Source organism: Triturus cristatus, chromosome 8 (assembly GCF_964204655.1).
Source record: "Triturus cristatus chromosome 8, aTriCri1.1, whole genome shotgun sequence".
Lineage (NCBI taxonomy): Eukaryota > Metazoa > Chordata > Amphibia > Caudata > Salamandridae > Triturus > Triturus cristatus.
Window position 1 is genome coordinate 1,522,211,049 of NC_140591.1, and position 25,606 is coordinate 1,522,236,654.

General features: G+C 43.1%; 1 protein-coding gene across 1 annotated transcript in view; it reads left to right on the plus strand.

Moving 5' to 3' along the window:
* Positions 1-25,606, plus strand: part of PGM2L1 (phosphoglucomutase 2 like 1) — a 670,483-nt gene that overhangs the window by 385,374 nt on the left and 259,503 nt on the right. The gene's annotated exons all lie outside the window — the stretch shown is intronic.

Genomic DNA, 25,606 nt, shown 5'->3' on the forward strand with positions numbered 1-25,606 from the left:
ATATGGTAAGATGAGGAATCTACAGTTAAATAGATTAATCCTAAAACACTGGCTGAGCTGCCTATTATCAGTAAGGTACATTTTATTGACCTATTGGCTAAAGTAAAATCAGGCGCTCCCTCTGATATCTGTCCTCCACAAGAGCTAAAAGAAGCGTTTTCTCAGTTTCCTGACCCCGCTGTGTCCTTAGTTCCTTTAAGGAAGCAATAGTGGTCACACTTGTAGAAACAAGCATTTGCAATGCAGTAGGTCTCTCATTACAGAAGGTGTGAGCCACTGGCGTTGCATTATTATTTGCAATGGCAATAGCTAATATGTTCAGTAATGCGAGACCCATTGCATTGCAACTGCTTGCTATAAACTACCAATGTGTGTAAAATCAGAGTGGAGCTTAAATGAAACATGAATATTTGCAGTCCTGTCAATAGTTTTTGAAGGTTTTGGGTTAAAAAAAAAAAATTAATGCAGTCTCCGCGTAGTTCTTCTTCTGTTTATTCCAGGTGCCCTGAGCACTTGCTTTGAAGTTTTAAAAAATGTATCATCCAGTGAACAGAGCACCTCCTTCAGCCGAGGTCAAACATTCTCTCACAACAAGGACAAAGTCTAAAGGGCTATGAGGAGAATCAAGAGATGTCATTCAGAGATGCTCCACCGAAGCTCATTATGCGTTGCTGAAGGATAGTTGGACTTAGAAGATTGCATCACGCAGACAACACACTCCATGATTACACACCCTTCACTAACAGGCATGGCCAACTCTATCTTGATAGATGATATTCACAGTACCCTTGCAGGGGCATGTCAAATCTTTTTTTTATCCTGTCCCGGTGGCAACTACCCTATAGATATACTGGCCCACTTCCTATGCTTCGGACCATAATAGCAGGAATCTAACACCCAGTCAATACTTCACACATAAAAGGCATATAGCAAAACAGTAAATGAGTGCCTTGTAAGAAAGCACCAAAAATGCACAGGACAACACCAAGAAAAGCAAGAAACAACTCAAAACATAAAGAAAACTTTGGGTAATTGTTGAGTCAAATTGCTGCAGCAAAGGGTATGTGTCAAAGTATTCAACGGCTTAGAAATACTAGCTAGAGGATGATCTATTCCACCAACAGCATTTAGGTAACATAAAACTTACAACCAGGTGCTGGGATAAAATGCCACATCCCTTTGTTGACCATAAAAACAAGAAATATTAGATGCAGCAAGCAGCAATGGATCCAGCCACAACGAAACCCCACCACACGGGACAATCAGATGAACAAGAATGAGTGTAACAACACATCTGCACAAAAACCTACCAACATGAACTCAAAAGCAGGATTCTCAATTAATTGAAATTTGAAGTCCAGGCACCACATAAAACATAACACTGGACGGGCAAGCAAGTGTTCCACGAGCATCAGGAGCACATTAACGGTGGAGGCAGGACTCCATCCCTTAGAACAGCTGGTCCACAATAATCAGACATAAGCTAAACAAAGTACATTTTAATAATACGGCTGGAAGTACCTCCACATCACAACACTGGTCACCACATGAGCTATGAGTTAGTTTTTGTTGTTGTTGTTGAAGTGTTTGTTTGTAAAACGTACTGCTTTACCTCGTTGGTTTGAAAAATGTATGCCAGAACCATGCACGAATGAAAAGCAGGCGGATTCAGTAAGGTCTGTCGTTACTCGTGCTATTTGCAGAGAGCATTGTTAAAATGTACGCTACGAACTCAACCGTATTTGGGGTTTAAAGAAGTGCTTGTGAAAGGAGGCTTTCACACACCGCCAGCAGCACCATCTCAGTATGTCAAGTAAGGAGATCGTCCACACTCCATATTTTCTCAAAACTAGGCCTCCATGCAGAGACACTTTTCATCCAGAAGTACCACTAGGAATGTACAGTACCAAGAGCCACATGCTGAGGTAATCTCGAGCACAAAGTGTTACTGGCCTGTCTGTATCTACAAGCAGAAGAGGAAGAATGCAGAAGAATGAACACGGCTCCACCCAGCAGAGGACATATACATATGCACCAAAGTATTCATGCAACATAAAACCTACACCCGGTGCCGACGAGAAAATGCTACATCTGTTTGTTGACCACAACAACATGAAATATTACAGATGCAGATTCACACATACATATAAGGTGACAAATGGAATCTAGAAGATGTTCGTCCTGTTGCTTAGTTGTTACGTCACTATCAATTCAATAACTTTATTCGATTGTAAATTAAAAAACAATCATAAAAGTATAAAATAGCAAAACATTACACTTCATTAAAAAGGGAATTAATAAAGAAGTCACATCATATGGAAAACACATTTTCGTGGGTAAGAATAGGGAAAGATACCATTTACACGGTAATCCTATTTCTAATAGAAATCACTTTCTTTAAGTACAATGTAATTGTTGCGACACAGAGGCAATTGTCCAACCGTTGAATTTCATACATAGCCGGGCGGCATTGCCGATGCCTGATCTCTCTTAAAGGTATTAATTGGACAATCCTCATTTGATGGTAAAATTTACAAAATAAAACAACATGCATTGTACTTTGGGGGGAACTTCCATCACAGGGACAGGGAGGTAATACATGAGACCAATTGTTAACTGATGGGAAGCTAACCAATTTGTGAAACAGTCCCAACCTAAAACGGGTTAATATAAATCTATCGTAATTACCCATGACATGGATCAAATAGGGTTGAATGTTAAAAGAAGTTAAGATTAAATGATGATTTAAAACAGTGTGTTTTGTGAGCTCAGCAGTAATTCTTAAGGATTCTAGAAAGAGCAAGCCCTCTTTTTTAAGCTCTTTCCGTGAGATAGCAAGCATGGTATGGGGTTTTAGAAAATAATCCAGTTTACCAATATCACTTAAGAATTTTTGTATGTAATTCAGCCACGGTATCCTCGAATGTCCATCTAGTTTTATAACATCTGCCAGTATGACTCTGTTGAGTTTGGCTTCTTCTTTTGTCCATACCCTATGCCAAAGTAATACCGGTTCCAGCTTGATAAGGTCAGATATAAAGGGGAGTCCCAATTCCGAGTGACAGATATAATTAGAGGAACTCCTGGGGACAGCGAGGATACATTTTAGGAAAGAATTTTCAAGTATCTGGAGCTGAGAAGTATCAGCGAGGCCCCAGATCCCACTACCATACATTGCGGCAGAAACGCATTTGGCTTTATAGATCTTAATTAATTCAATAGGTGGTCTGGTGCCTAATTTCCTCGTGAAGGATCTAAGGGCGGCAATTGCACGGTTCATTACCAGTCTTTTAGCTGATATCGCCTCGCCCCAAACATCCTTCGCGGTAAATAAAATACCAAAATAGGAGAATTGCTTCGTACAAGATAACTGCTGACCCTCAATAAATATAGTCTTTTTAATTTTTGCACTTCTACCACAGCGCATGATGAAAGTTTTTGCTATATTGACTCGTAAGCCCAGATCTTTCATGAAAAGGGCAAAGTTCTCCACCATGCGTTGTAGACCCACTTGAGTGCGAGACATTAGTGCGCCGTCCGCATACATTAATAGCGGTATGGGACGACCGGCTGCGTATGGGGGGTCAAAACTTGTGTTGCACAGGGCCTTCTCCAATCCATTAATGTATAAATTAAAAAGGAGTGGTGCCAGAACACAGCCCTGCCTAACACCACACCTGATAGCAATTTTGCCCGTGCATTCTCCCTTTCGTCCAAAACGAACCCGAGCGGATGCATCACTATAAAAACATTTAAGAAAATAAATAATATTTTCTTCAACCCCAATTTGATCCAGAAGTGTCCATAGTTTAGAGTGAACCACAGTCGAAAGCGGCTGAGAGGTCAACAAAAGCCACAAACAAATTCTCCCTTTTAGCCCTGGTATACTTCCCGGTCAACATTAAAAAGTTAAGGCCCTGTTCCACGGTTCCCAGACCGGGACGAAATCCGTATTGTAGGTCGGATAAAATAGTTATTCTCAACCCATAAAAGTAGACTGTCCAGGATGACATGTCCAGCTATTTTGGTATAGGAGTCTAGAAGGGAAATGGGTCTATAACAACCCTGGTCAAGTATATCCCCCTTTTTATAGATTGGGACTATTATCGACTCCACCCAAGTGGGCAGTAAGTCCGTCCTACAGCTGGCGTTAAGCACCTGAACCAAAAGAGGGGCCCACAGAGACGGGATAGTCTTAAACACATCTATGGGTACGCCATCAGGGCCGGGGGCCTTCCCACCCTTACTCATTAGTATAGCCTTTGCAACCTCTTTTAAACAAAACTGCATATTGCCCAGGAGAGGGTAATCCAAAGGTTTACAAGGAGGATAAAACAGGTCGTCACCCTCGTACACATTAGAGAAGTGATCAATCCATTTGTCCTCTGGAATGGCTATCTCAATAGAGGGGCGAACCTTTTCTGTAAGAAAGGGGTTTCTAATGATTTTCCAAAACCTTGCCCAGTCATTAGTGACCGAAGCCTGATGGAGCGCTTCCCAGGATTCTTTCCTTAACTCGTCTTTTCTCTCTTTTAATGCTAGTTTATAGACTTTCCTAGCTCTACGAATATCTTCCGTGCACCTGGGGTGGATAGCTAGCGTTTTCTTTAAATGTGAATATGCTCTAGTGCAACTAGGGTTAAACCAGCCATCCCTCGGTGCAATATTGCTATTGCATTTCCTCGTTAGGGAAGATTTAATTTCGTTACAGATTGTCGAAAAAGAAGCAAGGATATTATCTGGTATAGCATCCTCTGAGAGACAAGTCAGGAACTCCGGAGCACATTTATTTAATACGGAAGTTAATACTTTAGATTGGTCAACCTTATCCCATTTAAGTGTGTAACCATCGGTGCGACCGATGGTCAAATTTTCCCACATTATATCCCTGTCACTACTATTGGAAGCAGCTCCCTTGGGAATAGAGCTGGTTAGGCATAATGGGAAATGATCGCTTAGCGCCATATCAGATGCGTTAAAGTTAACAATCCTTTCCGCATGACGAATTGTAGTTAGTGCAAAGTCTATGGTCGAAGAGCAACCACGGCCATTAAAAGTTGGTGGAAGGGAAAAAGGGTTTGTACAAATGTCATTTAAAAAGCCCAAATCAAATTGACCCAGAAATTCATTATAGTGTTCTCCTAAGTGAGAATGATTAAAATTTAAGGAACTCACACCATCTTCTCGCCCTATGATACATCTCTTATCGGTTACCATGTTACACAGAGTACAATTAAAATCTCCCAGGAGAAAGATCATCAAGTTGTGTCCAAAAGATTTTTCTTGATGAGACACTGAGTTAGCCAGTTTGTTAAGTATAGTAGGGGCCTCCTCCAGGGGAAAGTTATTATAAAAATTGATCAGAGCGATCGGGGTAGCTGAGGTGAAAACCAATATCAGGAATTGAAAGTAAGGATCTTTAACTGGCTCCAGAACCTTTAATAAAAGCAGTTTGTTGGATACGTAGGTTGTCAAACCTCCTCTAGCTCTGCCGTGTGCAGAGTTCACTGCTGAAGTATGGAACGTTATGAACCCGTTGATGTGAACTGGGTCCCCTATCCATGTTTCTTGGAAACATAGAAGTTCTTGCTGGTAAATGAAATTTTGCCATAAGGGGTTGCCAATTTTGGATTTGATTCCAGCAATAATCCAAGAGCAGATATTACATGTTAAGATATCAGTCGGGGGGCAATTGATAGGAGCCAGGGAAGTATCTATCCTCAATGGTAATAAACCACACACTCTTGTATCTTCAATACACTCAGCCGACATCGCATCCCCACCCAAAAATCCATCAAGTCCAGAACACAGACTAGTCATGCTGGGTTCACCATTGGTAGTAACCGGTGGGTCAGGAGGCAGCATAACGGTCATTGCAGGTAGCCAGGAGCTAAGTGGGGCATTAGTTTGCTGTCAATCATTATTATCCAATCCACTAAGGGTGTCAAATCGATTGGAAATTGGGACTGCAAATCTCCCTCCCTCTAATTGCCCCCGGGTAGGGGGTAAAGGACAAAAACCTCGCAACCTTTCCTGCCGGGGGGACGAATAAAAATAAGCAAGTGGGACAATATTTACATGATCTGTGAGGAGTTGGCCTGAAAAACATCTCTCAAGAATATCATTAACCAGAAGAGGTGACCAGAAAGAAAGTATCACACAGTCTCCTCTCAATGATTTGGGGGATGAACCAATCCATGCAACTCTTCTGGCCATCTTAAAATTGGAGAACAAAGCACCGTTTGACCCAAATTTGACTGATAAGAAATATTAAAGATTTATTTCTCAGGGTTGACCAATGTTCGCGTACGTTAGGAAGAAGGGGAGGGACATTGGCTAACACCACAGTGTATGGTAAGGCCTCCGGAGGCAGATTTATAGTAGGTACCCTAGGTGTAGAAATAGCCTCCCTAACATCAGCAGCTGCCCCTATGACAAATGGAACATTGTTTGGGGGAATTGAAGAAGGCCCTGGTATCACTAGCCCCGTCATGTCGGGATTTTCTAGTCTGGCGGATGACTGCTGAACAGGAATTTCGACCAATTGAGGTAGTGTATTAGGGTTATCTTTCGCCATGGGCATCGGATTGTGTGGTACAGGGTCGTTTACCCGTATAGGATGTGGTTCCGCCTTAATTAAACCTTCCATATGGGTGACCCTGGCTTCAATCTTTGATAATTTCACCATAATGGGTTCCACAAGGGTCGTTAGTAATTTCTCCATTTTCCCCCAGAAACCCTCCCCCGTTAGTGGGTCACTTATATTGGTAATAGGGGAAGCAACTAAGATATTGTTAGTGACCTTTTTCCCTTTTTCAATAGGTTTACTGGTAGTGATACGTGGTTTGTGAGGTCCCTTTCCCTTTGTGTTAGTCGAGAGTGTCCCCTCCTTAATGCAGTGGATTTGTTTCCTCTTCGCCTTTTGCCCTCTAGTTGTCATACGTAATGGGTCATTGTTGGTGGTCTGTTCAGATCCAGAAATTACAATTGGGCTTACAGATAATGCTACTCCCACCTCAACTATAGGATTCTCATGTAAAGAATGTTCAGAAGGTTGGTCACTGGGGAAAATAACAGGGGACAAAGATAACCTAGATTCCGCAGGTATATGATCTAATTGTGCCAGCGGAAGGGAAATTGAATTGTCCCCGGGTATTTGCGAAGAACGAACTTCGGGAAGTCCAATAAAGGATGGAACTATTAGCGACTCTTAGAGGTAAAAAGCGATTCATTGTTGGCAGAAAGAGGGGGAAGCGTACCCGCTGGGAGAGAGAGACGCCTCTCAGTACTTTCAATGGCTGATGAAACAACCCCAATGGTCTTTTGCAACATCCGATCGATGGCAGTCAAACTGGGAAGGGGGGTGTTAACAGGATTTGAGGGTTGCGGGACATTGTGTACAAGAACAGACCTATGCTTGCCCATAATTTATAACAGTGATGCGATTATTGACACAAGTAATCAAACAGTAACGTCAGTATAGGTCAAGGGCAGAAGTCACTTACTACAAGGATTGATCGCAAATGTTGCAAAAAGTCCAGCCCAGTAGTGTGGCCCTGCCCTGCCACGGCCTGCCCCGGACGGCCCGCCCTTTGTCTGGGCTTAGCCCGCGCGCGAGCCCGCGACGCGGGGAGTATGTCCTGGTTTAAAGCGCCTCCGGGCGCGGGAGATGGTGACGCTGCTTCCGGGATGTTGGCAGCCGGGGAGCCTGGGAATTGTAGTTTGTTCCTCCCTCCTCACTGCGGCCTCGCGATGGCAAACGCGGCGGCGGGAGGGAGGGGGCGTCAGGAGCAGCGACAATAGCAGCACACAGGGGGACCCGAAGATAAACTCAACAGGAGCAGGCAAGAGACCAGACAGATACAACGTCACTAATCTACTTGATCCTCAAATTGTTGAGCAGATTATAGTTCTGCTCTTTCATATATTTTGGAACTGATACTGAGAGGGGCTGTAAACTATAGGTACAAGAAACAAAAAACAAAACTACTACTCACACATGACACCCTAAGTTCACCTGTCAGAGTGGGCATACAATTATACTGAGTGGAAGCACCTCACCTCAGAGATGCGGCAGTGGTTAGAGCTCCACCAGACTGCCATGAATGCGGAACTGCGGCGAGCCTTGGGAGCGCTTCTGCTACTACAACTTGTGCGTGGATTTTTGTTTGAATCCATCCACCTTCTCCGCTAGAGAGATAGCAACATGGCTGTGGCTGTGCTGGCGGCTTAGTCACTTGCGCTCAAAATCTTCTGTCTGCTCCTTTCTCTCAGTCGCGGGGTAGTTCATGTCTGCCCGAAGGCTGCTAGTTCTCACCCCGCTGCAACCTCCTGAACCATCACCGCTTGCCAGTGTGAAGTGCCCCACTCCACTGGGTATTCACTCCTGCCCTCTCCCCGCAGGTCCCGACCCTTTGCCCAATTCACAACCACTACAGACCGGGCCCAGCGCTCGAGCAAACCCTAACTGACAACACTTCAAGTAGAGCCCGTGATGTAGAGATAGAGAGCGGACTGGCGCACTGTCGGCTGCCACTGCTCTCCCCTGGGAGTCAATGATTGAAAGCTGACCCAAACGAAACATTTTATTACATTACAGATCAATTTAAATATAAACATAACAACTTCAATGAACTAGCCATATTCACGTATATAACAATAAGATGTTGATGCATTTATAAAAGTTTCCACGTTTTTAAAAAAGACACCTGCCACTTATTAAATTCTGTTTGCTAAACATTGTTCTTTTTTTGTACATACTGTTGCCCATCTGCAGTCATGTCCGTGCATGCACACCTAGCTTGCACAGTTCTGAAACCACTCTACCACAGCACCTTGGATAGTGAGTCCCATTTCTCGGTCGTCAGATGAGACTGCAAAGTAGGCTGTACCATATCTTTTCATGAGTGACTCGCCAGCAGCCAATCCATTCAGCTCAACCTGAAGGTTAACTGCATAAACAAGTATGCGTTTTCGTGGCAGAGAAGCCTTAAATGTGTTTCACCTTTGCTTCCTCTGCTCGTGTTACTCTAGAGCCCTGAGGCCCGAGCGGTGAGAACACGCTATGTAAAACAACAAACTTCTCCTTTCAGTTCATAAATGTTTACTTTCCTAAGGATTTTACAAAGTTTATCGTTCCAAGTCGACTGTGTACCGAAATGGGGACAGCACAGGCTGCACAGATCTGAAAGTCAGCGGCGCCAATAACAGGACAGACTCTGACAAAGGCGGCCAATGCTAATTATGAAGTCTGTGGAAATATGGATTTTTCTGATCAGTTATGTCCCCTATCTTGGACCCCAACGGTTCCATGTATGAATCACAAGTACATGTATGTCCCCTCCAGTTCCAGTTATGAAGACGCAAACACATGTGCGTCCACCGTCAACATGTCCTCTGTCAGATCCGCCATGAATAGGCCGGATATTCTATTCCTAAGTATGAAAGGCCACCGACTTTATATGGCTCAGTTACTCCATTTTGCAGTCCAGGCAAGTAGGCCCTGATTCTGTCATCGAACTCTTTTTGCCTTCTGCCTCTGAAAGCTCCAGTTTGAGCCTGCATCTGTAACCATGAACTTTGTCTCATTCTCTGCGCGGCTCACGAAGCCTGACATCAGCCCGCTGCCTGCCAAAAACTGTATTTCACCTTCGAGTTATCTGCTTCGTTCCCTGCCCAATGCATTCCTGTCTAGCAGTTTAAGTAAACATTCTTCCAGCTACCGAGCAAAGGCCCGGCTTCTCTGTCTTTATGAAAGTAATTCATAGCCCTATTGCTAGGAAAGATTTCCGCCCTCGCATCTAGTGTAGACACTTAGACGCTTGTACACGCACTAACAGTCAGTATAGTCAGTATAGAATAAGATTCTACTCGAAGAGACCTCTCTTTTGGATAACATAGTTCTTTAAACATAGGATGTTAGATATGATTTGGGATTAGGTTGACTTGACCCCCCAGACTTCTTGTCTCCACATGTAGAGCTAAATGTCAAGTCCCCTTCACCCCCTAGTTGCACGTCAATCACACGTCATACTGCTGCGCGCGCAACTATGCCAAGTATAATCTTATAGATCCACCTATATATGACATCATAACCAATTATGTTTCTGTTTTACTCCTCATTACGCCCATTTTATGGTTACGCAGATGAATCGTCATTTTCCTTATCAATTGTTACGCCTACCGCATTCGCTTCATTGTAATGTATGTTCTATAAAAGTCATTTCTTGTCAATAATGTATGTACTTCACTTCCTGAACCTCCGTGGTGATGGAACTTGGAGCAACCGATTATAATCGATTATTGGAATAAAGCCCATTCCGAATCTCTAATACCACGGATTCTGCCTCTTATTTTACTGAGCTATTTTATTATGTTTCTGTATCAAATTAAGTCCCGGTAAAGGAATTTTATTTACCACATGAATGGCGCCCGAACAGGGACACTTTCTCATCTCACGCGCCGGCGGTGAGTTGCAGGCCCGGTCTCCTGCCACAGCTGGACGGACAATTACGCGTACCAGCAGGATTTCCTGTATCTCCCTCCGGTCAAGCGGGGGCGACTGAGGCTGCGATCAACACCCAGACGAGGCGGTGAGAAGTGCGAAGTATCCCGACCAGAGCCTAGCTGAGAGAGCAAGATCCGAGGTATACAGAGGCCCACCAGTTCCCGAAGTCCCGAGTCGAGTCCAGTTTCCGCAGTGTTCGAGTCGAGTCCAGTCCGGTTCAAGTTCAAGTTCAGTTTCCGAGGCTTTCCGTTTCCGAAGCTACCCGGTGAGTACCATTACTGGGGAGGCTTTCTGACGTGCACATAGGTTGTGCCGGTCAAGACGGGTTTGGGTACACAAATCCGGTCTGCACTGTTTCAGCAGTGTATCTGTACTGTTTAGCAGTATATCTAGTATACCAAGTATATAAATTCAGAATAATTCAGTTAATGTCGAGTATTATGTTTAGTGATTAAGTTTTCCTTAGACCGTCATTGTTATTGATTGTTCAGGTAAATGTTAAATGTTAAATGTTTCAAGTACGTTCTGCATATTGTGGTATGAATGACTGTTCATTATCGTGTTTACTGTATTAAGTCTGTTCAAAATCAAGTATCAGGTCAGTTGGTCAAAATCAAGTATAAGGTCAGTTCTCAATATGCCGCTCTTTTCGAAACTAAGACAGATCACAACAAGAAAAGGGGTACTCGAAGAAGCCGTTCCTATTCCTCCTAGGGACACTCCAGGGTACTTCATGTATCATAAACATGGCTTAGACGCTATATTATTTCTTGATTTATGGGTAGACTACACCAAGGAATTACCAGAAAGTCAGAGGTGGCCCACAGCGGGAACCTGGGATGCAGAGTGCATCATGAAAGTAGAGGAAGAGTTATGGAAAAGGAAAGTCAGACAGTCACAGAAAGACGCCGTTGAGTTATGGCGTAAAGAATCTCATAGACGTACAGAAAAAGCCCTCCGACAGGAAGAGAGAAATAGAGAGAATTCAAATAAAGTACGAGAAAACCTATTAATTGAAGAAGGTACAAGAGTAAAATCAGAACAAGTAGACAGACAAAGAAATGCCCTTATGAATGGTATGTATCCCCTTCTGGCCGAAGGATTACCTAAGGCTACTCCGGAGATACCGAAAGACTTGCCACCCCCATTATTCCCAATAAAGGTACATTCTAAGGGGCATCCTAGAACCGCAGAAGATGTTTTTCTTTCTTCATACTTAGATGACGCAGCTCCCGAGTACGCTAATTCCGCCCCACATAGACCGCCTGCCAGGGAGGTTCAACGCCAAGATCCAGTACCCGTATCTCTACAGCAACAAGTCCTGACACAAGTTCCGGCAAGCACATCTGTTTCTACATCTGTTCCTATAACCACTTCTATAGCTGTGTCCACACCTATAGTTGCTGTATCGCGTTCAACGAATCCTTTCACGCCCGATACCCCAGATGGGGCTACGGGAGGTGCTACCAACATTTTCTCTACGCCACCCAGAATAAATAAACTTACCTTTCAGGAGTCAGCACATTCACGTACCCCCAAACTCATAAACGCCCGTACGCTTAAGGAACTTCTTGTAGATTGTAGATATGACCCTGTGCCCGGCAAAGAGGACGAAATGATCATGGCATCATTACGTATCAGAAGAGCCGCAGTGTATTTAGGGAAGTTACCAGGAATGACTGCGCATCTAGATAAAATATATCATTTTGTTCAAACAGGGCGAGATTCTGAATGTATTAACAGAGCTATGGAATACCAGAAAGTGGAGATACAGGGGGAACTGTTACGTTTCCTCATAAATTGTGTGATCAGAAATCAAGACCGACCAGGGGTAGACCCGGAAGCAATGCAAATTCTTACCAGATGGAGTCAGAATATATCAGAAGGAAGACATGATAAGCAAAATTGTATAATAGCAATGTGCCGAAAGATCCGTAAAGAAATAGAACGCCTGCACGAAGAAAGATTAACGGTAGACCAGTTCGAACTGAACGAAGAAGAAGGATCAGGACTGCCCACAGGACAGTCAGACACCATAGCCTATGTAGGAAGAGGAAGATCTTGTAATAGTAATAGATGTCTTATTGACCCGATACGTCCGATATGTCCAGATAATAACAGGAATTTCCCAACACCCATAGTTCATATAAGGTCTAACGAGCATTCATTCCAAGCCGCTGACAAATTACTCTGAGAACGAAGGGGTTATCATTTCCTCGATTCTATGGATGAACAAGAATTAGCCAGGTCAGCCGTTCATTGGGTTGACAGTCCCGGAAAGTATGGTGATGATACAGTAGCACACACGTTTTTGAATCTCACCCCAGATGAACAGCGTTTAGCTGGGATTTATATGATTCAACAACTCCTTATACTATATCAGAGTCAACATTCGGACCCTGGTCCCTTACCTGATATATTGACTGAATTACTCATGAATAGATGGAGAGGTTCAGGTACTAAATTAATTAAAGAAATACTAGAATCAAGAAAGCAGTATATTCTTTCTGTATGTCCAGAACACGTCTTACTACCCATTAAGGAAAGAACCACGTATTACATGGACAGACAGAATCCTTTACGAGAAGTACACCCAATAAAGGGCGAGGACAATGAGTTTAAACGCGTATTTGTATACACGCCCATATCGAAAATAGAATTGTTAGAAATGAAGAAAGTGGTACCCAGTCATGACAAAGACCCAGCGGGTTTTCACCGAGAAATTAAAGACATGTTACTCATGGGAGAGTATACCTATCCCGACATTATGACAATACTGAAGGTATTGATGCCTGCTGGCATTTATGAGAAACTCAGGGAAAAAGAGTGGGAGGTAGGAGACCAAAAGATAGAATGGTCAGCATTAGAAGCAGAAGAAAGGGCCCGAACTGCAGGAGCAGGACTTGGGGATAAAACTAAAGCACTACCAGGTTTACTAGTACAGGTACTGCCACGTTTATTAACTACGAAAAAGGAAGATTGGGGTACTATTTCAGCCTGTAAACAGAAGCAAGATGAAGACACTAGCGATTACTATGCCCGATTTGAAAAATGTTTTGGTATAAATAGTGGCATAAAAGCAAGTAGCGAATCATACCCACATCTGTTTGTGACAAAATTAGTGGAAAATGCCTTGCCTCAAGTAAAGAACAGAGTATTAAAATTCGAGAGTACCTGGCAAAGTAACACCCCATCACAAATGTTACAAATGTTACAGTACCATCACAATAGAATTAGGGAGGAACAAGAACATGAACACAGACGCATGAAAGACACGAAAATGAAAATGCTAGTTTCTCAGACAGTTCCAGCTGAAGGACATAAAAAGGGTATGACACATTCCGGTGATTCAACAGGACCTGTAAAAGGGACATGCAATTATTGTAAAAAGCCAGGTCATTACGTACACGATTGTCCAGTTTTGAAACATAATATCGCCATAGGTAATACAAAAGAAAGACCACGGCCACCCAGACAGGATCAGAATGAACAAGGAGCTCCGCAGCATGCACAGTCCATGCCGGCTCCACCACAGTCTATACAGTTTGTGCCAGCTGCACCAGCGCTGCCTGTTGCTGCCACCCAAACCACGACACGACAACTGTACCAGACCGCACAGTATGACTATCCTGATTATCAACGATACGCATGAACTAGCCTAGAGAGGGAAGTTGACTTACCCCTTATCGAGGTCCCTGTAGACCAAGAAGGACCTTATGTACATAGTAAATTATTAGGCCAAGATAGAAAATTTTTACTCGATACAGGGGCAAGTCGAACAACTATAAAACGTAGTGAAGTTCCAGGGGCACCCCTCTCAGGCTCACAGAATATTTCCCTTGGTTTTTCAGGAAAACCTATTGTTAATGAAGTGTCACAACCTCTGCCACTTACGATAGGACCTTTGACCCGAACTACAGATTTATTGCTTACTAAATCATGTCCAGAAAACTTGTTAGGAATAAAAACACTGAAAGCTCTAGGAGCTATAATATGTTGTTCTCCGGAAGGAGTAAGATTGTTTTTGCGTGATTTTAAAGGTCACTATGTATCTAGAGACATGGATCCCCGACTGCAGACTTTACCTACACATCTATGGGCACAAGGCCCTACTGATGTTGGTTGCATGAATATTACACCATATCGAGTCACATTAAAGGCAGGAGTGGTGCTACCACGAATGCGACAATACAAGTTACCACCAGATGCTGTAGTGGCTTTGCTGCAAATCATTGACGAGCTCATTGCCCAAGGAGTAGTTGTGGAAACAGACTCCAATGTATGTAATTCACCGATAATTCCGATTCTTAAACGAACAGATCCGAAGGTCCCGCCAGTATATCGATTGGTTATTGATCTGCGCGAATTAAACAAGTGCATTGTGCCACAATTCCCTGTGGTCCCAGATATCTCGTCATTACTGACAGCCATTGATTCCGAAGCAACATTCTTTACTGTAATTGATCTCAAGAATGCTTTTTTCAGCGTCCCAATAGATCCGGAAAGCCAATATTTGTTCGGATTTAGTTTAAATGGACGTAGCTTTAAATTCTCACGCGCACCTCAAGGATTTACAGAAAGTCCCAGCATCTATAGCCAAGCACTGAAACGAGAACTTGACAGTATCCACATGCCAGTTAACACTGCCTTGCTTCAATATGTCGATGATCTGCTGATCACCGCGAGAAGCGAACCCGAATGTGAAAAAGCATCACTGACAGTTTTACAATTTCTAGCCGAAAAGGGGCACAAGGTGTCCCCTTCTAAGCTGCAATTCTGTGTCCAGCGAGTTGTTTATCTTGGACACTCGCTGTCCAAGGAGGGAAGGCAGCTTACACCCGACCGCATTCAGTTAATAGCTAACATGCCAATACCCAAGACACAAAAGGAAGTACGAGCTTTCATAGGTCTCACTTCATACTGTAGGCAGTGGATCCCTCAGTATGCATTTCTAGCAAAATCACTCATTCAGTTGACAACACAGGAGGCAGCCACATCGACCGTTCTCCCTTGGACTCAGGAACATACACAAGCTTTTGAAAGCTTAAAGAAAGCTTTATGTCAAGCACCTGTTTTAGCAACGCCATGTTACAGAAAACAGTTTACACTCTTTGTTACAGAACGCGAAGGTACTGCCTTGTCAGTACTCACACAGGAACAAGCAGGGGCACACAAACCATGTGCTTATTTTTCTAGTACATTAGATCCCGTAGCTCAGGCTTTGCCTGCATGCCTAAAATCAGTAGCAGCGACAGCTTTAGCAATCCGACAAAGCGATGCCATAGTGTTAGGACATCCTTTGACAGTTCAAGTGCCACACGCAGTAGAGGTTCTTGTAAATAGAACGCAAACACAACACTTGACTATAGCGCGACTTACAGGGTACGAACTTACATTGTTCCAGCCACATATAGAAATCAGACGCTGTAACACATTGAATCCTGCCACACTTTTGCCAGTAATCGGAACAGACCCACTAGCTCATGACTGTATTGAAGTTATTACAATCACGACGAAACCCAGACAAGACTTGACAGATGTTCCATTGTCAGATCCAGACCTGACGTTGTATGTAGATGGTTCATGTATGAGAACAAGTACAGGAGAATTAGTGGCCGCTTATGCAGTCACAACAGATACTGAAATCATTGAAACAAATCGCATAAATACCTTGTCAGCTCAAGCCGCAGAGCTCGTCGCTCTGACACAAGCCTGTATTAAAGCCACAAATAAAAAAGTAAATATATACACTGATTCACGTTATGCATTCGGAGTTGTACATGACTTCGGCGTGCTGTGGCGAGAGAGAGGTTATTTAACTTCCCACGGTGCCCACATTCAGCACGGACCCCTCATTCATGCCTTATTAGATGCGATACATTTACCCACGGCAATATCAATTATGAAATGTAAAGCTCATACGAAAGTTACTGATATCATTTCTCAAGGCAATGATCTAGCCGACAGAACAGCTAAACAGACTGCTCAAACACAAACATCCGACATGACAAAGACAATAGTCCCGACGCCGACGCATTGTATGACAGTTAAAGATCCTACTCTTGACGTAATTGATATACAGACACATGCTACACCAGACGAAATAAAGAAATGGACTGAATTAGGAGGGATTCAAACGGATCAAGGATGGATGATGAAGGAAAAATCTGTGTGGTTCCTTCCTGATTCAATGGTCCAAGTTATAATTAACAGTATACATAGTCCAGCGCATCTAGGAGAAAAAGCTATGCTAGACAGCATTCAACACATTTGGTTCAATAAACATTTACGAGCAGCAGCCAAACAAAAAGTCCGTACCTGTATGATCTGTTGCCAGTTCAACCCAGGAAAAAGCGTTCCCGTAGAACAGGGTGGATTTCATCCTCCTGATCACCCTTTTGAAGTCCTCCAGATGGATTATATCCAGATGGAACGATGTCGAGGATTCAAATATGTTCTCGTAGTTGTATGTGCTCTTTCCCGGTGGACAGAGGCATACCCGGTTTCAGATTACACTGCCCCGACTACTGCCAAACAGTTGGTTCGAGAATTCTTCCCACGATACGGTTTACCACGTGTTGTCTACTCAGATAACGGCCAGCCGTTCTCATCCGAATTAATGAAACATGTTTCACTTTTGTTAGGTTATCAGTGGAAATTCCACTGTGTCCGACACCCTGAGGCAGCAGGTCTCGTAGAAAGACATAATCAGATCCTGAAAATCAGATTGTCCAAAATATGCAGAGAAAAAGGCGTCGACTGGGTAGTAGCATTACCAGTTGCACTCTTTTACATGAGAATGGTTGCACACTCTCGAACAGGGCTATCCCCGTATGAAGTGATCTTTGGCAGACCACCAAATATGTGGGGGACGCCCATACCACGCAAAATAACTGATATTGACTGTAATATGCTGACAGATTACTTGGCTTCCTTGATGTCTGCACTACAATCTTCTCGTTCACAGGTAGCTGCAGCTTTTCCTGACAACACTGAGGTGAAACCCCATGACGTAGTCCCGAGGGACTTGGTCCTCGTGAGGAACTTTGACCGAAAGACTCAGCTGGAACCTAGGTGGAGGTCACCTCAGCTGGTGCTGCTAACCACAAGAACAGCCGTGAAGATCGAGGGCAGAAAAGGCTGGATTCATTCAAGTCATATCAAGAAATTTCATGGACTACCAGCCGATGTAAACAGCCCACCTCGTGTGACTTCACCCATTGACTCAAAACTTCCTTTTGTTGAACAGAGTGACTCTGAACACTATAAACTAAAGCTTAGGTCCAACCAGTCGAGCAATTTGATTGTTTAAGTCCTCTCCAAGGTGAAGCGGTTGAATTGTCTCTGACATGTATCCCTTGGACCTAAATAGAGAAAGCACCCGAAAAATGTTGAAACGACAGGCATACTGTAAATCACTGCGTAGCCATTGCATAATGACGTTATTAATTTTGTTTTTCTTGAGTCTTTTAATAATTACTGCAAGTTTATTGTTGCACATATATTATCCTATTTCTAGACATGTTTACAATGTTACTGCTGAACATTCTTTTAGTGAATTACCTCCGCTTGAGTTGTCTTATAGATTTGCGCTGCGCAATAACACGTTTATCAGTATGTTACATCATTTCCATCAGGTTAGCAATGCTACAAATTGTTGGATATGTGGCCGACTCCCTCCCTATCAGAATTATAAAGGAATTTTACCTCTCTTTCCATACCCGTTCACACACAACGGCTCCTGTGGAGCATGGTTTAGTTTAATTAATTCTCTAGATTCGAATTCTGCAGTTTATCAAGATAATTGGGTATGGGGAAATTTGAACTTAGTTTTGCTTGAGGTCTGCTACCCTAACAAGGAGGGACTTCCCCAGAGAACAGGAACTGATCTAGAAAATGAAGTGTATGGATTAGGTAATTTTACGCTTAATCTTATGATCCTAAATGTCGAATCCGAAGCTACTCCAATTTTGTCCGCTATGTCAATATTCCCAGTAAAGGGTGAACTGTGTGTAAGGAAAAATGGTTCCATACATATGGGCCATAGTAAATGCACCACTGTAGTAGAATTTAGTGATCAAGGCAAGTCCACATTTAGAGCTTCCCGCCATTCCTATTTCATATGTGGTCAGATGGCATATGTACGTTTGCCTCTAGATTGGGATGGTACTTGCTATATTGGACTCCTTTTGCCACCTGTTTTTCTAGCTCCACCTGATTATCACAGAAACACTCATTTAGTACATAATAGAGTAAGGAGAGACCTCCCGATAGTCGATTACACTGAAACAGCATGGGAAAAATACACAGATTTCAATAAAGGTCTTTTTCCCTATATAGGTACCGTTACTAATAGTAAGCTGATTCGTAGGTTAACTAGAACACTTGAAGCAGTAGTGAATGAAACTATTTCCGCTTTAGGCAATTTAACAGAAGAGCAGTCTGCTATGCGGATTGTTGTGCTTCAAAATCGTCTTGTCCTTGACGTCATCCTGGCTGATAGGGGCGGAGCTTGTAGGGTCATCGGATCAAGCTGTTGCATTTTCATACCAGAAAATTCGCCATCAGTATATAAAGCCATAACTCGCCTTCATAAGATTGTAAGCCAGATACACCAGAACCCAGGCACTTGGACTTGGTCCGGTTGGTTTTGGAGTGTATTATCTACCTTTGGATGGAAGGTCCTATCTTTCCTAGGTATTGGCCTTCTCATACTATTCAGTTGCTGTCTATGTCTACAATGTGGACCAGCGATCTGTGGTCTGTGTGCCACATCGTGTATTCCACCACCAAGATTTCATTCATCACGGAAGAAGAAAGAAGAACAAATGATGCTATATGAACAAATCAATGAATTGATGAAGATTGATATCTCTTAACGGGCAAGTAGGGGACAAGGAGGGAATGTGGAAATATGGATTTTTCTGATCAGTTATGTCCCCTATCTTGGACCCCAACGGTTCCATGTATGAATCACAAGTACATGTATGTCCCCTCCAGTTCCAGTTATGAAGACGCAAACACATGTGCGTCCACCGTCAACATGTCCTCTGTCAGATCCGCCATGAATAGGCCGGATATTCTATTCCTAAGTATGAAAGGCCACCGACTTTATATGGCTCAGTTACTCCATTTTGCAGTCCAGGCAAGTAGGCCCTGATTCTGTCATCGAACTCTTTTTGCCTTCTGCCTCTGAAAGCTCCAGTTTGAGCCTGCATCTGTAACCATGAACTTTGTCTCATTCTCTGCGCGGCTCACGAAGCCTGACATCAGCCCGCTGCCTGCCAAAAACTGTATTTCACCTTCGAGTTATCTGCTTCGTTCCCTGCCCAATGCATTCCTGTCTAGCAGTTTAAGTAAACATTCTTCCAGCTACCGAGCAAAGGCCCGGCTTCTCTGTCTTTATGAAAGTAATTCATAGCCCTATTGCTAGGAAAGATTTCCGCCCTCGCATCTAGTGTAGACACTTAGACGCTTGTACACGCACTAACAGTCAGTATAGTCAGTATAGAATAAGATTCTACTCGAAGAGACCTCTCTTTTGGATAACATAGTTCTTTAAACATAGGATGTTAGATATGATTTGGGATTAGGTTGACTTGACCCCCCAGACTTCTTGTCTCCACATGTAGAGCTAAATGTCAAGTCCCCTTCACCCCCTAGTTGCACGTCAATCACACGTCATACTGCTGCGCGCGCAACTATGCCAAGTATAATCTTATAGATCCACCTATATATGACATCATAACCAATTATGTTTCTGTTTTACTCCTCATTACGCCCATTTTTTGGTTACGCAGATGAATCGTCATTTTCCTTATCAATTGTTACGCCTACCGCATTCGCTTCATTGTAATGTATGTTCTATAAAAGTCATTTCTTGTCAATAATGTATGTACTTCACTTCCTGAACCTCCGTGGTGATGGAACTTGGAGCAACCGATTATAATCGATTATTGGAATAAAGCCCATTCCGAATCTCTAATACCACGGATTCTGCCTCTTATTTTACTGAGCTATTTTATTATGTTTCTGTATCAAATTAAGTCCCGGTAAAGGAATTTTATTTACCACATGAACACAAGTCCGAGGTGCCTGGTTGCTTTAAAAAAGTAGCCGAGTGCGGAGTGTCTGCCCTCGCAGCTGCCCAGGTCACCAGGAAAACTCGTACTAATGGAAACAAGACTTTGGAAACATGAGCCGCCACTATACGCCCCCTATAAATAAGAAATGTCTTCACGACAGCCGTGAAGCTGACGACCCAGTCCGGATGGGCCCTCCAAAAGGGAGACCGGGCAGTAACCAAGAAGCATCCTTTTCAATGGGAAGCCAGCGTTTAGCATAAACGCTGATGTGACCCAATGAAAATGATGGGCGGAGCTTCATGTCCCCTTCTGAAATGTCCTTGATCACAAGGGGTCTCGCAGAGCGTGCAGCACGCATGCGCTGCAACGCTAAGCGAAACCTAAAAAGGATGCTGAGCCACATATTCTGAATAATTACCTCCCCATTTCAATGCTTCCATACTTGACAAAAGTTTTGAAAGCACATGTTTCCAACTGTCAGTGCTTCTTTCTTGAGGAAAGCCCTTTTCCTGAATCCCATCAAGCGGGCTTTTGGCCCTGCCATTCAACTGAAGCAGTAATCCTGTCCTAGTTGGATGACATGATGGAAGAGGTCGCTAAAGGTACCACACAGGCGCTGGTGCTTCTTGACCTCTCTGAAGTGTTCGAAATGGTTGATAATGGGCTTCTGGTGGACTGTCGGAGCCACAGGTATACAGGGTATGGTGCGTGACTGGTTTGACTCTTTTTTGAATGATCACTCCCAGTTGTCCTTTTGTCTCTTTGGTTCTCCTACGGTCCATCTGACCTGTGGTGTAGCTCAGTGGTCATCTTTATCCCCTCATCTTTTAAATTTGTATATAGATTTTCTAATGCTTTCTCTGAGGAAAATGAAGATGAGAATTTTCTATTAAGCAGATGATATGCAACTTCTTTTTGCTATCAACAATTCACCAAACCCCCTTCAGCCAAAGAACTCCGCTAAGAGTCTTTGAATTCTTGTTGACAAAAATCCTTCTATGAAGCCTCAGATAGGGGCAGCAGTTTCAACCTGCTTTCTTTAGCTCCAGAAGATTAGATCGTCCTTGAATTAGTCATTTCATGAGCAGACTATGCGAATTCACTCTACCTTGGCCTCCCTGAATACTTGATTAGGAGATTACAAATGGTATGAAATCACACAGCCAGGCTTATGTATTACCAACAGCCTAGGAGGTGCCACATCACCCCCTGATGAGGAAACTTCACTGGCTGCCGATGAAACAGCGCTTGGCTTTTAAGACTGGATGCTTCATCTTTAAATCCTTTCATGACAACGGTCCTGAGTTTATCTCCTCCAGAATACAAACGTACGTACCCTCTCGTAACTTGAGGTCTTCCCATTTTAGCCTTCTGGTTATTTCTCCTTTTAAGAAGGGACTAGGAGGCTATAGATTTTCTGTATTGGCCCCCTTCTCTGGAATTCTCTCTCCCTTAACATCAGAATGACTGCCTGTTATTTCAGATTTAGACAACTTCTGAAAATATTGCTTTTCACACAAGCTTATAAATGAGATACTGAGCTGCAGGTTATGTTCCTCTTCTCAGCGGTAAGAAACTAGCTGGTGTACGTGCGCTAAATAAATATTTTTAACATAACACTCTTTCTGTTGCATAATCTATTTATGTTATCAAATGCAAATAAACTTGTTCGTTTAATTTGGGGTTTACTATAGTAGTGACACCCGAGTGTCCTTTATGAACATTGCATGCACTTGGGGAAATGTGTTAAAGCATAGTAGAGTCTCTTTATCGGACCCCAGAACAGCTGTATAGGATAGGTATAAATAGGTATAATTGACGATTCCCGCTGTTTGAGATGCTCGGCACCCTGTGCCGATTTTCTCCACGTAGCTTGGACATGCCTTGGAGTATATCTGTTCTGGAAGTCCATTTTCGACGCCGTTGATGAGTTCATGGACCTGCAATTAGAGTGCCCTCCCCGGGTAGCATTATTGGGCTATTTTAAAAAGGTCACACCCCCTCCCGAGCTGCAGAAACTGAACGCCCTCCTACTCCTCCCGGGTAAAAGGGGAGTATCGATCAGTTTGGCCGCTGCCCAATCACTCGGCAAGCTAACTGGCTCAGGGATTGCAGCCAATAACGACAAAGAGATTTGTGATGAGGTCACTTCCTACGCTCTGCAAAGGTGCTCATTTAGTGCAGGCACCCATTTAGGAATCCACTTCTCCCAAATGTGCAGTGTGCCACAATAGCAATCCGACTTAAAACCTGGTATATGGAGTTATCCACTTTAGAAGGTTTGTTTTAGTTTATTTCCCATGTATGTCACTCTGTTGTTTCCAATGGCTTTCTAGGTGATGCAGCAGTTCTTGAATATTATACAGGACTGGAGGAGAAGCAAACTTTAGTGTTGGGGTGATCTGAGGCTCTGCCTTAGTTCCGTTGAGCTTCAGGTACTTTACACTCAGTCGTGGTTTAGCTCAATTTATGTTCTAAGTTGTTAAATGTTGTTTGAGGATAGTTTAGGAGAGAGTTGAGTACTGTTGGCCTATTTGTAGATCTTGATGTTGATGCTACACCATTAGTATGTGATTACTTTTGGAAATGTTCTTTTTAATTAATGATCAGCTTCCATGGAGCTGTTACAGCTCTCCCATCTCTTGAAATGGCTGCTCTGTTGCCTTGTCCTTCCAAATGTCAAATCTTGGCCTCGGTATAGAGACAGAACTTAGATTGCAACTGAAGTCATTGAAATTGTCCTTCATATAGAAAGGTGTGACGTCCTAAAAGGAAACCTTGTGGCTTTCCTGAAAATGTCGTTCATCACCACCTGTCATCGAGTTGCTGTGGCATGAAATTTTTGTTTGATTCATACTCTGTGCCTGGATGGAACTTCCATGCACAGTATACACAAAAGAGATTCACTTATAACAGAAAGATGGAAGAGAAACGCCTGAAAAATGCACGTGAAATCATAAAAATCAAGAGACCAAAGGAAATTCTGGATCTGGATGAACAAATGTTTCAGACCAAATAAGCCACCATTAACAATAAACATTGCCCCCACAGTTTGGGAAAATGTATACAAGCCCTCTACATGGAGTCACTCAGTGATGAAGGTGTAAAATGCAATAAATGGGATAGCACCAACAAATCAAAGAGTATGAAGCCACAAAAAAGTACAAATAAAACCATTACAAGAAACACCTGCCCAAGAGGTACATATCATTAAATAAAATGTGATCGGGGGGCGCCTGGCCCAAATAGCATCCCGCCTATTGTGTTTAAAGGGATGGTGTAAAAATAGTCAACAATCATGGCACCTCTATTCTGGTATTATAGAATGGGAGGATGCATTCCTGAGTCATGGAAGGGCTCCCTGCTAGTACTGATCCATAAAAAAGGCTCTCGACCTAATCTAATTGGAGGATTGCCTTCTTGGATGTAGAGGGAAGTGATATGCCGGTATTTTACTCCAAGAGCTGGTGGCCTTGGCAGAAGAACATAAATTGTTTCCCATATACGCACAAACCGGTTTCCAAAAAGGCTATCACATCGAATATAACCTGGTTGCATATCCCATAGGATCGAGGACACGCTAGCGACAAAAGGGAGGGCCTCGTACTTAGCATACATCGATTTTCAAATGGCATTAAACAGTGTGGGCAAAATTAAACAACTGGGGCATCCCCCAAACCCTATTAAAAGCACTTATCACTTTGTACTCCGAAACCCGGGTGAAAATAAGAGTCACCTCCCTTTGGTCCATGACCAACACAATTAAAGCTAATGAAGGACTAAAGCAAGGTTGCATATTGGCCCTGTTCCTTTTTAATCTGTACCTGGCAGATTTACTGGAGTGCTTGGCAGAAGTCCGGGCTTTCCTCCCCCCTCACCCCCCCAACTCGCCGCAACCAGAATTCAATCAATGCAATATGCAGATGATACAATAATGCTCAACCAAAGCCCGGTGGGGCTCCAGCGACTCTTGACTGCACTGACATCATACTGCCTGAAAATAAGCACAGCAAAAACCAAGGGGATGATTGTCACTGGACAAAAACAAAGAAAGGCTTATGGCATGTTGAAGGAAGACCTATTGAGGTAGGGGCCACATAGTAGTACTTGGAAGTCTGGATCGACCACAGGGAAAGATTGGCCACTCATATCTCTGCAATGCAGGGTATACCACACTCTTTAGAAGGGGCCGTCTGAAATTAAAAATCATGAGTACACTTGATCTAGCCCCCCTAATTCGAGTAATGGGTGCACAATTCCTAGCATCAGTGGCCTACGGTGCAATGATTTTTTAAGAATAAAATGTCGACGTGGTTGTGCAGAGCTCAGTCAGCCTGTTATCGTAGAGTATGTTTTTTTACCTACTTCTGCAGCTCATGCTCAAATCCGTATGGAATTTAATTTCAACCAAAATGTGGATATTAAGTTAGGTTTGTCACTTACTGTTTGAATGTGAAAAAAGCCCAGGATCACACTCTAAAGAGCCAAATCTGTTTAATGATAAATAATCTAGGGTCAACCTGGCACAGAGTTTTAATGCATTGCATTGAAGCAATTGAAGCCTGTGAAATGTGGTAATCCTCCTTACCCATCAGCCGTGGCTGCAAAACTATTAACTAAACAATCAAAATTATTATCGGCTGAACGTCATGCATCAGCCATGAAAAACCTGAGTCATGGCAGTTGTCTTTTTCAAACTCTGACAGTGGGTTCTTGCCAATTATTTTTCATCTTTAAAGCCTATAATGAAGCGGCAACTAACGAGACCACGGTTCGGATTAATCTCACAACAAGGAAATAGCCACAAAGTGCCGACTCTGCAGGAAAAGAGGAGGAAACACTAATTTATGTACTCTGCATTTGTTAGAAATTGCGTGTTTTAAGAATTTTATGGCTCCGCCCCATCTGGTGTATCCTGAATATACGTACATGTCAAGAAGCTCTAGGAGAGTGTATGAAAGATGACTCTATGAAACAAATCGCTCTTTTTGGAAATTCATGACCGCAGCAAAAT